We start from the raw sequence: 9,890 nt of genomic DNA, 5'->3' as shown, positions 1-9,890 counted from the left end.
GGCCCTGCCCACACCCTCATGCTTTAGTAGGGTTCGGGGGCTTCCAGGCCCACATGCCACTATTATCCATAAGAGCCTTTTTAACCAATTGTTGTATCTCATCACGGGTAATTGGAGCAAGAGAAGCTGGCTCGATAGGAGCAGCAGTGGGAGCAGAAGGCACAGCTGGGCCAGAAGGACTCAACAGCTGTGGATGATGTTCCCCTGCCTTCCTCTTATAAAGGACCGCAGTAGGTTTCCCATCAATATCACTTTTAGCTACGCCTAACTTTAACAAGGTTAGAAAAAGGTCCTTTCTTGTCGGTCCGTTATTACCAGCAGCCCCTCCCCTTTCATCCTGCTTGTCTGATTTAACCTGGGTTGTACGTGAGTGGATTTTACCTCCCAACTCTAATTCTCTAAGCCCAGATAAGGCGTGCACTGCCTCAGACATAGGGTGCCCAATTAGCGGACTAGTTACGGACAGAACCAGTCCCCGTACAGTGGGTTGGGCTGAACAAACCAATCTGGTATGCATTCCGGCTGTGAATATTTCTTCATTAGGGCTCCCCCCCATGTACCCACAGCCTTAAACACCCTGCATACAAGGCAGAGGCCAGGGCCTGTTGACGAATTATTGCTATACCCTCCTCTGGGGTGCCCCCAATTATACTGCAAATGTAAATCCCAATCTACTGGTGATGGGTATACTCGTAGCAGGGTATCCCCTTGAGCGGCAAATAAGTAATCCACCTCTCTTCCTCTACCCAGCAGTTCAGCAGTGACCCGGATATCAGTAGTCAATGTTCCTAATCCCAACAATTCCTCAGGAGTTAAATATACATTACCCCCTCCTTGCTCCCAAACACGCAGGAGCCAGGCCGCCAGAGTTTCTCCCACCTTTTGCCTAAATCGATCTCCAATGGCAGCCAGTTCTTTTACAGAGAAGTCACGGATCATTGACTGCTCTTCACCTCAGCTCCCACTTTGGCCCACAGGGTCCTTTCCCCAGTGGACAGGACGAGGCCTAAGCCTTCTCGTAGAGGGGGTGGACCATTGAGCATAAGCAGGGGTTCGGGTACCTTCCCCTAGGTCCTCTAGTGAGATCAGGGAATCATCTACCTCTTCAATCTCGTCAGCTACATTCCACCCCTCTCCCTCTGTTTGGAAAATCCGCTGCCTTACGGGGCGGGCGTGAACAGTGGGTGGAGAGGGTAATATGTTAGGCACATGCTGAGGAGTATCTGCATTATTACCATGGTCATCATTCCAGATATTCCCATCCCATTCATCAATTACATCAGGATTGTCACCATTCTTTAACATGGCACGAATACGATGTGAATCGGGTTCTACTCCATGCCTTTCTTTATCTGCACAGAGCTACTGCTGGAGTTTAATATTATGGTAGATCGTTTGGACATGTTTATCTTCCCATTCTTTGGCTCGGTCCTGACTGGTGCGAACAATCTCACTCATCATGGAACAACGTTGTCGCATGGCTTCTAGCTCCTCCTCTAATTGCTCTCTCTTGTGTTGATAGATTCTACTTCTCGCTGAACTGATTCTGCTTCACGCTGAATGGAGCGGCATAAGGCTGTGGCCAGCAGCCAAAAACCGTCCGTCAGCGTCCCCTTTTTAACAGGAAATTTACTTTCTCGAAGGAGAGTGGCAACCCGCTCTCCCAGAGGCACACTTGATGGATCCAACTTCTCATCCCAACTGACGGGTGGTCCCAACAAAGACAGGGTATTGGCCAACATGCCAAACTCATCGTCTTTGGAAGACCATCCCAGAATCAAGAACTACTCAGGGATCATCTCTTTCTTTCAGCGAAACATCTCGAGACCAACCCTGCTCGCAGCGCCAATTGTCCTGGGTAAACTTGTACCTCTCACTTTGTTCATTTTAGATTGGTCACAGTGTTTGAACTACCGAAAGAAAACACAGTGTTTGAGCTACCGAAAGTAAACAGACACACACACCGAGAGCACTTCAGTTTATACAAGTCTTTATTACTAAATCTAAAGCTGAATTCAAACTACAATATGCAAGCCCTTCCCAATTATACTTATCAATGCCTGGACTGGTCCCAACTACCAAAGTGAGGCAACGACTGCACACTTGTAGTAGGTTGTCTGGGCACCGGTAGCAGCTTCTCCACCTCCCCTGACCGAGACATTGGTTGGAATCTAGAAGTTGTTGTTCTTGCTGGATATTTTGCCACCTCTTGGAGAGTCTCAAACTTCAGCAGTGGGACCATGCCTTATATTACCCATAAGTTGTTTACTCATAGCTTATCTCCTTGAATAAATGATTTAATTATCTTCAATGTCTCCTGACAGTCTGCAACCAACAAAAGAAAACTGCATCTCTGAGCCTTATGGTGGAATTTAGATGTATCTACTAATTCATATGCATCCCTGGGCCTCATAGTGTAAATAGATTATGTTCCTATTCAACTGCATCCCTGGGCCCCTTGGTGGAATTTAGGTTATGTTTTCTGATGCAACTGCATCCCTTCTTGCATAAGCTGGTCTAAATCCTCCATTACAGTGGCACAAATTACCTTCACAAGATTTGTCTTGCATTTTGTGAACCAAGCATATCTAGACAACTTTCCAAATCACATTGTGGATGCACTGGAAGAACATGGCTCAAGATGCAGCTCATTCTGGATGTTATATTATCAGGACATGAAGGCTTTGAGGTATTCAGCTCATTCCCATTTTTGATAGCACAAGGAGTGAATGGACTTGGATAATCAACTGTCAACCTGCAAAAGTCATCTACACTCAATTTTCATTATCCAAGACCATTCATCACTGAATGGAGCAGGATAAAAGAGCTTTGATTTCATATATTTATTTTGGAATCCCCAATTTTGGCATGCAAATTTTGTTCACCTTCTTTGGCTTGGCTTCGCGGATGAAGATTTATGGAGGGGGTAAAAAGTCCACGTCAGCTGCAGGCTCGTTTGTGGCTGACAAGTCCGATGCGGGACAGGCAGACACGGTTGCAGCGGTTGCAGGGGAAAATTGGTGGGTTGGGGTTGGGTGTTGGGTTTTTCCTCCTTTGCCTTTTGTCAGTGAGGTGGGCTCTGCGGTCTTCTTCAAAGGAGGTTGCTGCCCGCCAAACTGTGAGGCGCCAAGATGCACGGTTTGAGGCGTTATCAGCCCACTGGCGGTGGTCAATGTGGCAGGCACCAAGAGATTTCTTTAGGCAGTCCTTGTACCTCTTCTTTGGTGCACCTCTTTCACGGTGGCCAGTGGAGAGCTCGCCATATAACACGATCTTGGGAAGGCGATGGTCCTCGGCTTGATGGTGTGAAAGACCATGATATGCCAGATATTATGAGGATACAGAGTGACGAGCATTCTGAAGTGTCACTCATAGTGAGTGTATTTTTTTTTAAACCCTCCTTGTGTCAATTATTTTATAGATCCATTTTGACAGCTTTCTCCTTCAGGACCAGACCAGAATCATTGGTGGTACCTTGGAGCTATTTGCTTTATAGTTAATAAATTTCCCATCTAGGACCATTCTGTCCTGACAGTTTGCTATGCTTCTTCCAAGGGTTATTCAACATTCCTGGGTGTGAATTAATAAATCTTACCCATTTTTGTTTTTTTTTTAAAATACGATGCAGCAGATTTCATGAGATCTCAAATAACGTTTCAAAATACCGAGTTCACTCCCATAATTCTATTGCTTTGTCAACTCTAATAGGCATGCTCCGTCACAAGAACAGAAGAAATCCAACAACATTAGCAGAGGAGTCCGAGATATTGACTCCAATGTACAAACCTGGGAAAGTGACAGCATTTGGCCATTAGTGACAGTCCTCCAAGTTTAATGGTCAAATTCCTCAATGCTGGTGAGAAGAACATTGCAGAATTGACTGAGATGGTGATACCTTTATAATATAGGAATCCATTGTGAAAGTCATTTCCAGAATTCAATCTCAATTCATTACAAGGTTACTTCAACTTACTAGGGTTTACTGCATCTTTGTGGCTTGTTTAGCTATTTCAGCAGGCACTTAAGATCAACAAATCAAGGAATTTAGCTGGTCTTTTCAGCATCTATAGGAATCAAAGATATACTACCTCTGTTACAGGCCTGAGCCCTTCTTCAAGGAAAAAAATCAGATAAGGCAGAAGTAGGATATATCAGAAAGTTTCAGAATTCAGAAGTCTCAGACCACTGTGAGGTCTCTGTCACTGGTGCAGACAAACCAAAGGTGCTCAACGAAATGATCTCGCAGTCTGTGCCTTGTCTCTCTGTGGTGCACTGTTAGCCAGAATCAGACACACATAAGGTAAAGACTGTACCACAGGCTTTAATCCACAAAGACTTCCACAGAGCCAGGCTGGCTGTAGCTGCAGTAACTCTAAGTGAGCTTCAGGAGGCTAGCGCAGGCTTATATCCCGGAGGGTGATTGACAGCCAGCCAGGTGTTGTCCTGTCCCCTTACACTCCTGCAGGTACAGGTGTTGCCCCCTGCAGTAGGTCGGTGGTGTACCACCACATTCACCTCCTTCTTTAAAAATGTTCCGGGGGGGACGGGAGCAGTAAAAAGGAATCGTACCCACTATACACATACAATATTTACAGGTTGAGATGGTCCGGCGGCCACCAGGGTCTCTGTGACCGTCGTAGGACTGGCTCCTGGTCACTGGTTGGAGGGGAAGGGAGGGGTGGTGGCAGGGGTCTGTGTGACTGGTGTGGTGCCGTGCGGAGGGGGGGGGCCGGGATCGACGTATGAGGATCGTATTGGATGGGTTGGGGGCAGGTTCGTTTCCCAGGGCTGAAGCGGGCCCCTGGTGGTCAAGGACGTCCTGCATACCCCATAGCTGCCTGGGGATGGGGATGTATGCCTGGTCAGCGTCATCCTGGGCTGGAGAATGGTGTGGTGGGTCCTCCTGCTGGTGCCAGGTCCCTGGTTGAGACGGTGTCTGTGATAGTACAAATCTATCACCAATGTACATAGTGTATATAGTTACTGTACCTAGACTGAGCTTACAGCGATTGGCTGAGAGCTAAGCCACGCCTATTGTCTGGGCCTTAAAGGGTTGTGTCCCTAGCCAGGTCAGATCACCTGTGAAGAGCTCCTGTCTTTTGCTAATAAAAGCCTTGGTTTGGATCAACAAGTCTTTGATTCTTTCGATAAGCTCTACAGTCTCCTCCCTGCCACTGCCGAACCCTACAATAGGTGTAGTTGTGATTTACATATAGGAGGAAGACCTGCTCGACCAGGGCTTCAGCCTTGTGTGTCCGTATGTGCTTACGCAGGAACACCGGTCCCAGGGACGTGAGCCAGGCTGGGAGGGACATTCCAGTCACCGACTTCCTGGGGAATGAGAACAGACATTTGTGAGGGGTCTCGATGGTAGCCGTGGGAAAATTTTGTGGATTAAACTGTGGTGCGCTGTTAGCCACAATCAGACACACACAAGGTAAAGAATGTACAACAGGTTTTAGTCCATAAAGACTTCCCCAGAGCCAGGCTGGCTGTAGCTGCAGGAACTCTGAGTGAGCTTCGGGAGGGCGGCGCAGGCTTATATCCCAGAGGGTGATTGACACCCGACCAGGTGGGGCTTGATCCCTTCAGGCCGACTGATTGACAGCCAGCCAGGTGTTGCCCGGTCCTTTTACACTCCTGCAGATACAGAGGTTGCCTCCTGCAGTAGGCCGGCAGTACACTCCTGCAGGGACAGGTGTTGCCCCCTGCAGTAGGCTGGTGGTTGCCCCCTGCAGTAGGCCACCATGAGTGTTCCAGATGCAGTAAATCAATCCTGCGAATACACTAGTGAAGTGTTGCTTTACTTGAAAGGCCTGTAGTGAGGGAGGATGCATAGGCACAAGTGTGGCATCTCCTGGGGCCACAGGGGAAGGTGCTGGGGGGTAGGCGAGGGGGAATGAGTCCACGAGAGAATCACAGAGGGAGCGGTCCCTATGGAAGTCAGAGAGGGAAAGATATGTCTGGTAGTGGGATCCTGTTGTAAGTGCCATAAACTCCGGAGGATAACATTGGTTATGTATTTTTATCTTTGCTACATAAAGGACACTTTAACCTGCTGAGTTTCTCCAGCATTGTGTTTTTACTTCAACCATGGTGACTGCAAACTTTTGTGTATTACTTCTTTTCTTTCCAAAGATACAGAGAATTTTTCGGACTGGAGCCCTTCGACAAGGTATGACCAAAAAGCAGGCAGGTGGGGGGGTGGGGAGGAGCACAGTATCACAGGCAAGAGGTGGAATAAAAAAAGCTGGGAAATGATAGGGTGTGGGTGTAGTTCTCTGAATGAAGAGGGAAGGGGTTGGGAAGCTGGAGGAAAGGAGGCAGACCAATGGGAAAGAGAGATAGACAGGGAAGGGCCTAGCAGAAATCAGAGAAGCTGACATTAATGCCATCTGGTTAGATTGTGCCTAGAGAGAATATTAGGTGTTGTTCCTCCGATCTACAGGTGGCCTGAATTTGGCAGTACATGAGGGCGAGTGTCACTGTTAAACATGCTGAGAATTGGCTGCAGTAATCAACAGAAGATTAGTTATTTTCAGGATTACTTAAAGCAAGGGTGACTTCATTGAATGAAAAAGACAATGCTGGAAGACAACCTGGTGGAAAACAAAACACAGAAGGCAACCAATTATACCTGATGCTGCACTGGATGCATTTCTGAACAAGTTAAAAGTAAAAGGTTCATACTAAAACCAGCCTGAGCCAAGAGATACTCCATGTACAGGGTGAAAAACCAATGGAAGAAAACAGTGCTATAGGAATGGGATGCAGGGTCAGAGCAAATTTAATGTTCATTTATCATGAAGACATCTTCAAAATGTCATATCCTAGCACAGTGGGTCTAAATATTTCCACTCCACCCCCTCCCCCTTCACTTGCTACCTTAAGTAATTCCTTATTAATCAGAGCATCTATGGCATCCAATGGAACTACTTAAGGTGGTATGTGAGTGGGGGGGGAAAAGGGCTGAGAACCACTGTCCTAGCATCACAAATTTCAAACATTGCCCAAAGAATCACACCTCTATCAGAATTTATTCAGAATTAGCACTGCTGCATGCCTCAGGTCTAAATTTTAAAGCTTGTACACATGGACAAGAATTCAACCACAATTGCCTTGAGATCCAAAGATACTGGTAAATATGGCAGTGATATTTCTTCACTTCTTTCAGAAAGGGATGGTGAATGAGAAGAACTAACCAGCAGGGGGAAGAAGTGTTCTTGCATCCTCTGACTACATGAAGGAGATTATATAGTTTGTGACCATAACCAGCAGAGCTGAAAACATTGTAGATGTTGGTAATTAACACCAAATTCTTCTTCAGCACAACTCTTTCTTCAGAGCTATGAATATGCATACAACTCTTACTTTCAACTTTCAGCTCGCTGACACTTTAGTTTTACTTTCCATTTCCCCATCAGGTATGGAGATGCAACTTGGCCAGGCTGTGAAGGAAAAATGAGAATAAAAATAAAGGACGCCCACTCTTCATTTCATGGGTTACTCTTCACTGTCTTCTTCATCTCAAGAGGATTTGCTTATTTTCATTCTTAGCTCATGTCCTACTTTGTAACATTTACAGCAAGGGACCTAGTGGCAAATTATATGGTGGATGATGACAAGACTGAATGAAAAAAATAGTAATAATGATTCTGAAGAAGCCTGGAATGATTGTGCCAAAGTCACACAAATGTTTCCAGAATCAGACCATATACTTCTGTATCAATTTATTTGTATCATTGTTTTGTACTGGCTTTTGTGCAAAAATGTATTCATTAAATGAACATGGAAAGTGACCATCTCCAAATGCCCTTGGAAAAAGTGGTGGAGGTCCTCCTTTACTGTGGTGACTGAACACATTCTGTACCAGTAGTGAACAAAGCTTGTGATATTTTATCAATTCAGAACTTGGAGATTGAGCACAAGCATTTTAAAAAATGCAGGCCTTAATTGTTGTGGTTTTTATAAATGGTTTCCATTGCACTCACACAAGACACACGTTGCAGGTAGCAGAGGCGCTGCAAATCAAGTGCCCTGCTTTGTCCATGATGGTATTGAAATTAGAGTGGGGAATTATCACTTCCAGATTCTAGACTTTATTGTTGGGTGACTAATATACATAATCAACTTTTATTATTATAGTTTGATAAGTAAGTGAATTGCCCCTCTTGGATAGAAATGGAATTCCATTTTTCCAAAAGAAAATCCATCTTACCAATCTTAGGTTCCTTTTCATTATTTTCCTTTTTAAAATTAGCATCTAACCCATTAATGAGACATAGATTAAGAACATAGGCCCAATTTAGAATTTTTTTTATCTTAATGGTTTTTCTCTGGCAAGTCCCATTGTAGATAATTAATTTTTTGAACCGTCAGTGATAGGTTTTAAGAAATGGTTTGCGTTAGGCATTCAAAATTATAAGGATCTTTTTATTCAAGATAGTTTTGCTTCCTTTGAACAATTATCTGCCAAATTTAATCTTTCCATTAGACTTTTTTTATTTATTGAACAAAATGCCTAAATTGTAAATCTCAGCTTTCTGATTTTCCTCAAATTTCAGACACTAATATTCTGGACTTGTTTTTTAAACTAACAATTCCTCCCCCCCCCCCACCAACCCCCCCACCCAGGTGGATTAATATCATATTTACAATGAATTATTAGATTTAAGATCAGCCTTAATGGCTAGGATTAAAAATGATTGGGAACGAGTAATGATTTTTCATTTTGTGCAAGGCATTGCCTTTTGTAATTTAAGGTGGTACACAGAATACGCGTCTAACCCTAAACTATTTCATTTTTATGCAAATACTGATCCACTGTGTGAAATGCAACATTTTTGAAGCTTCACTGATCCATATATTTTTGGAATGCCCAAATTTAGGGTTTTTTTTGGAAGGCATTTTCCAAACCTTGAATCTTAAAATCAAAATAGCATCTTGTCCATTAATTGCTCGGTTTGGTTTTTCGTATGAGCCAGGTATAGCTCTGTCTTCAACTCAGGAAAAAGTTTTAGTTTTTACTACACTGATGGACAGTGAGCTATTTAACTGAAATGAAGGATGATTCTTTACCTACCTATACACAGTGGTCCCATGATGTAATGTCTTACTTAAGCTTGGAGAAAATTAGATTCAATATTAAGTTTCAATTTGTAAAGATGAGGAGCCCATTCTTGGAATACTATTATAATTGAAAGAATCAATAACTCTGAAGAGTCTGGGTGTTTGCCATCCGATGCCTGGAGGCCACTATCTGATCCCACTCTTCCTTTTGTATTACTAGTGGTAACCTTGATTAGAGGGAGGGGGTAGATTGGTTTTATGTTTTCTTTTTTTTCTCTTTTTCTTTTTTAAACCCAAATAATTTGGTAAATGGGTTTAATTATGTACATTAATAAAGCTCTTGGTGCCTGCCACATTAACCACCGCCAGTGGGCTGATATCGCCTCCAACCGTGCATCTTGGCCCCTCACAGTTCGGCGGGCAGCAACCTCCTTTGAAGAAGACCGTAGAGCCCACCTCACTGTCAAAAGACAAAGGAGGAAAAATCCAACACCCAACCCCAACCAACCAATTTTCCCTTGCAACCGCTGCAACCGTGTCTGCCTGTCCCGCATCGGACTTGTCAGCCACAAACGAGCCTGCAGCTGACGTGGACATTACCCCTCCATAAATCTTCGTCCACGAAGCCAAGCCAAAGAAAGAATTGCTTTGTTTTTCATACGAATAGGCAACAGGCTAATGCTGTTATATTATTCTTTCTATTTTCTTTACATGTATTTGAGGTGACTGATTATACATCCCATTGAATTTTGTTTGCAAGTTTATATATTAAACTCAATAAAAATATTTTTAAAAGAAATTGGAGTGCAAGAGTACATAGC

The 9,890-nt window shown here is 44.1% G+C and overlaps 1 protein-coding gene and 1 long non-coding RNA gene across 10 annotated transcripts in view; one reads left to right on the top strand and one right to left on the bottom strand.

The window, feature by feature from the left end:
• Window positions 1-9,890, bottom strand: part of LOC138763717 (3',5'-cyclic-AMP phosphodiesterase 4B-like) — a 687,345-nt gene that overhangs the window by 666,671 nt on the left and 10,784 nt on the right. Inside the window, exon 2 of one of the 9 annotated variants that reach the window (XM_069938356.1) lies at window positions 7,372-7,448. The exons of 7 other annotated variants lie outside the window; for them this stretch is intronic. The gene's annotated coding sequence lies outside the window, so the exon portion shown is untranslated. Of the gene's footprint in view, window positions 1-7,371; window positions 7,453-9,890 lie in introns of those variants that run through there. One more of the 9 variants, XM_069938360.1, reaches the window with a different exon arrangement.
• Window positions 1,028-9,770, top strand: LOC138763721 (uncharacterized). The gene is made up of 3 exons (XR_011357746.1): window positions 1,028-1,858; window positions 3,709-3,856; window positions 7,425-9,770. It is a non-coding gene; the product is annotated as an uncharacterized lncRNA (long non-coding RNA).

This window comes from Narcine bancroftii, chromosome 5 (assembly GCF_036971445.1).
Source record: "Narcine bancroftii isolate sNarBan1 chromosome 5, sNarBan1.hap1, whole genome shotgun sequence".
In the NCBI taxonomy this organism is placed as follows: domain Eukaryota; kingdom Metazoa; phylum Chordata; class Chondrichthyes; order Torpediniformes; family Narcinidae; genus Narcine; species Narcine bancroftii.
This window is presented reverse-complemented; position numbering and strand designations above follow the sequence as displayed.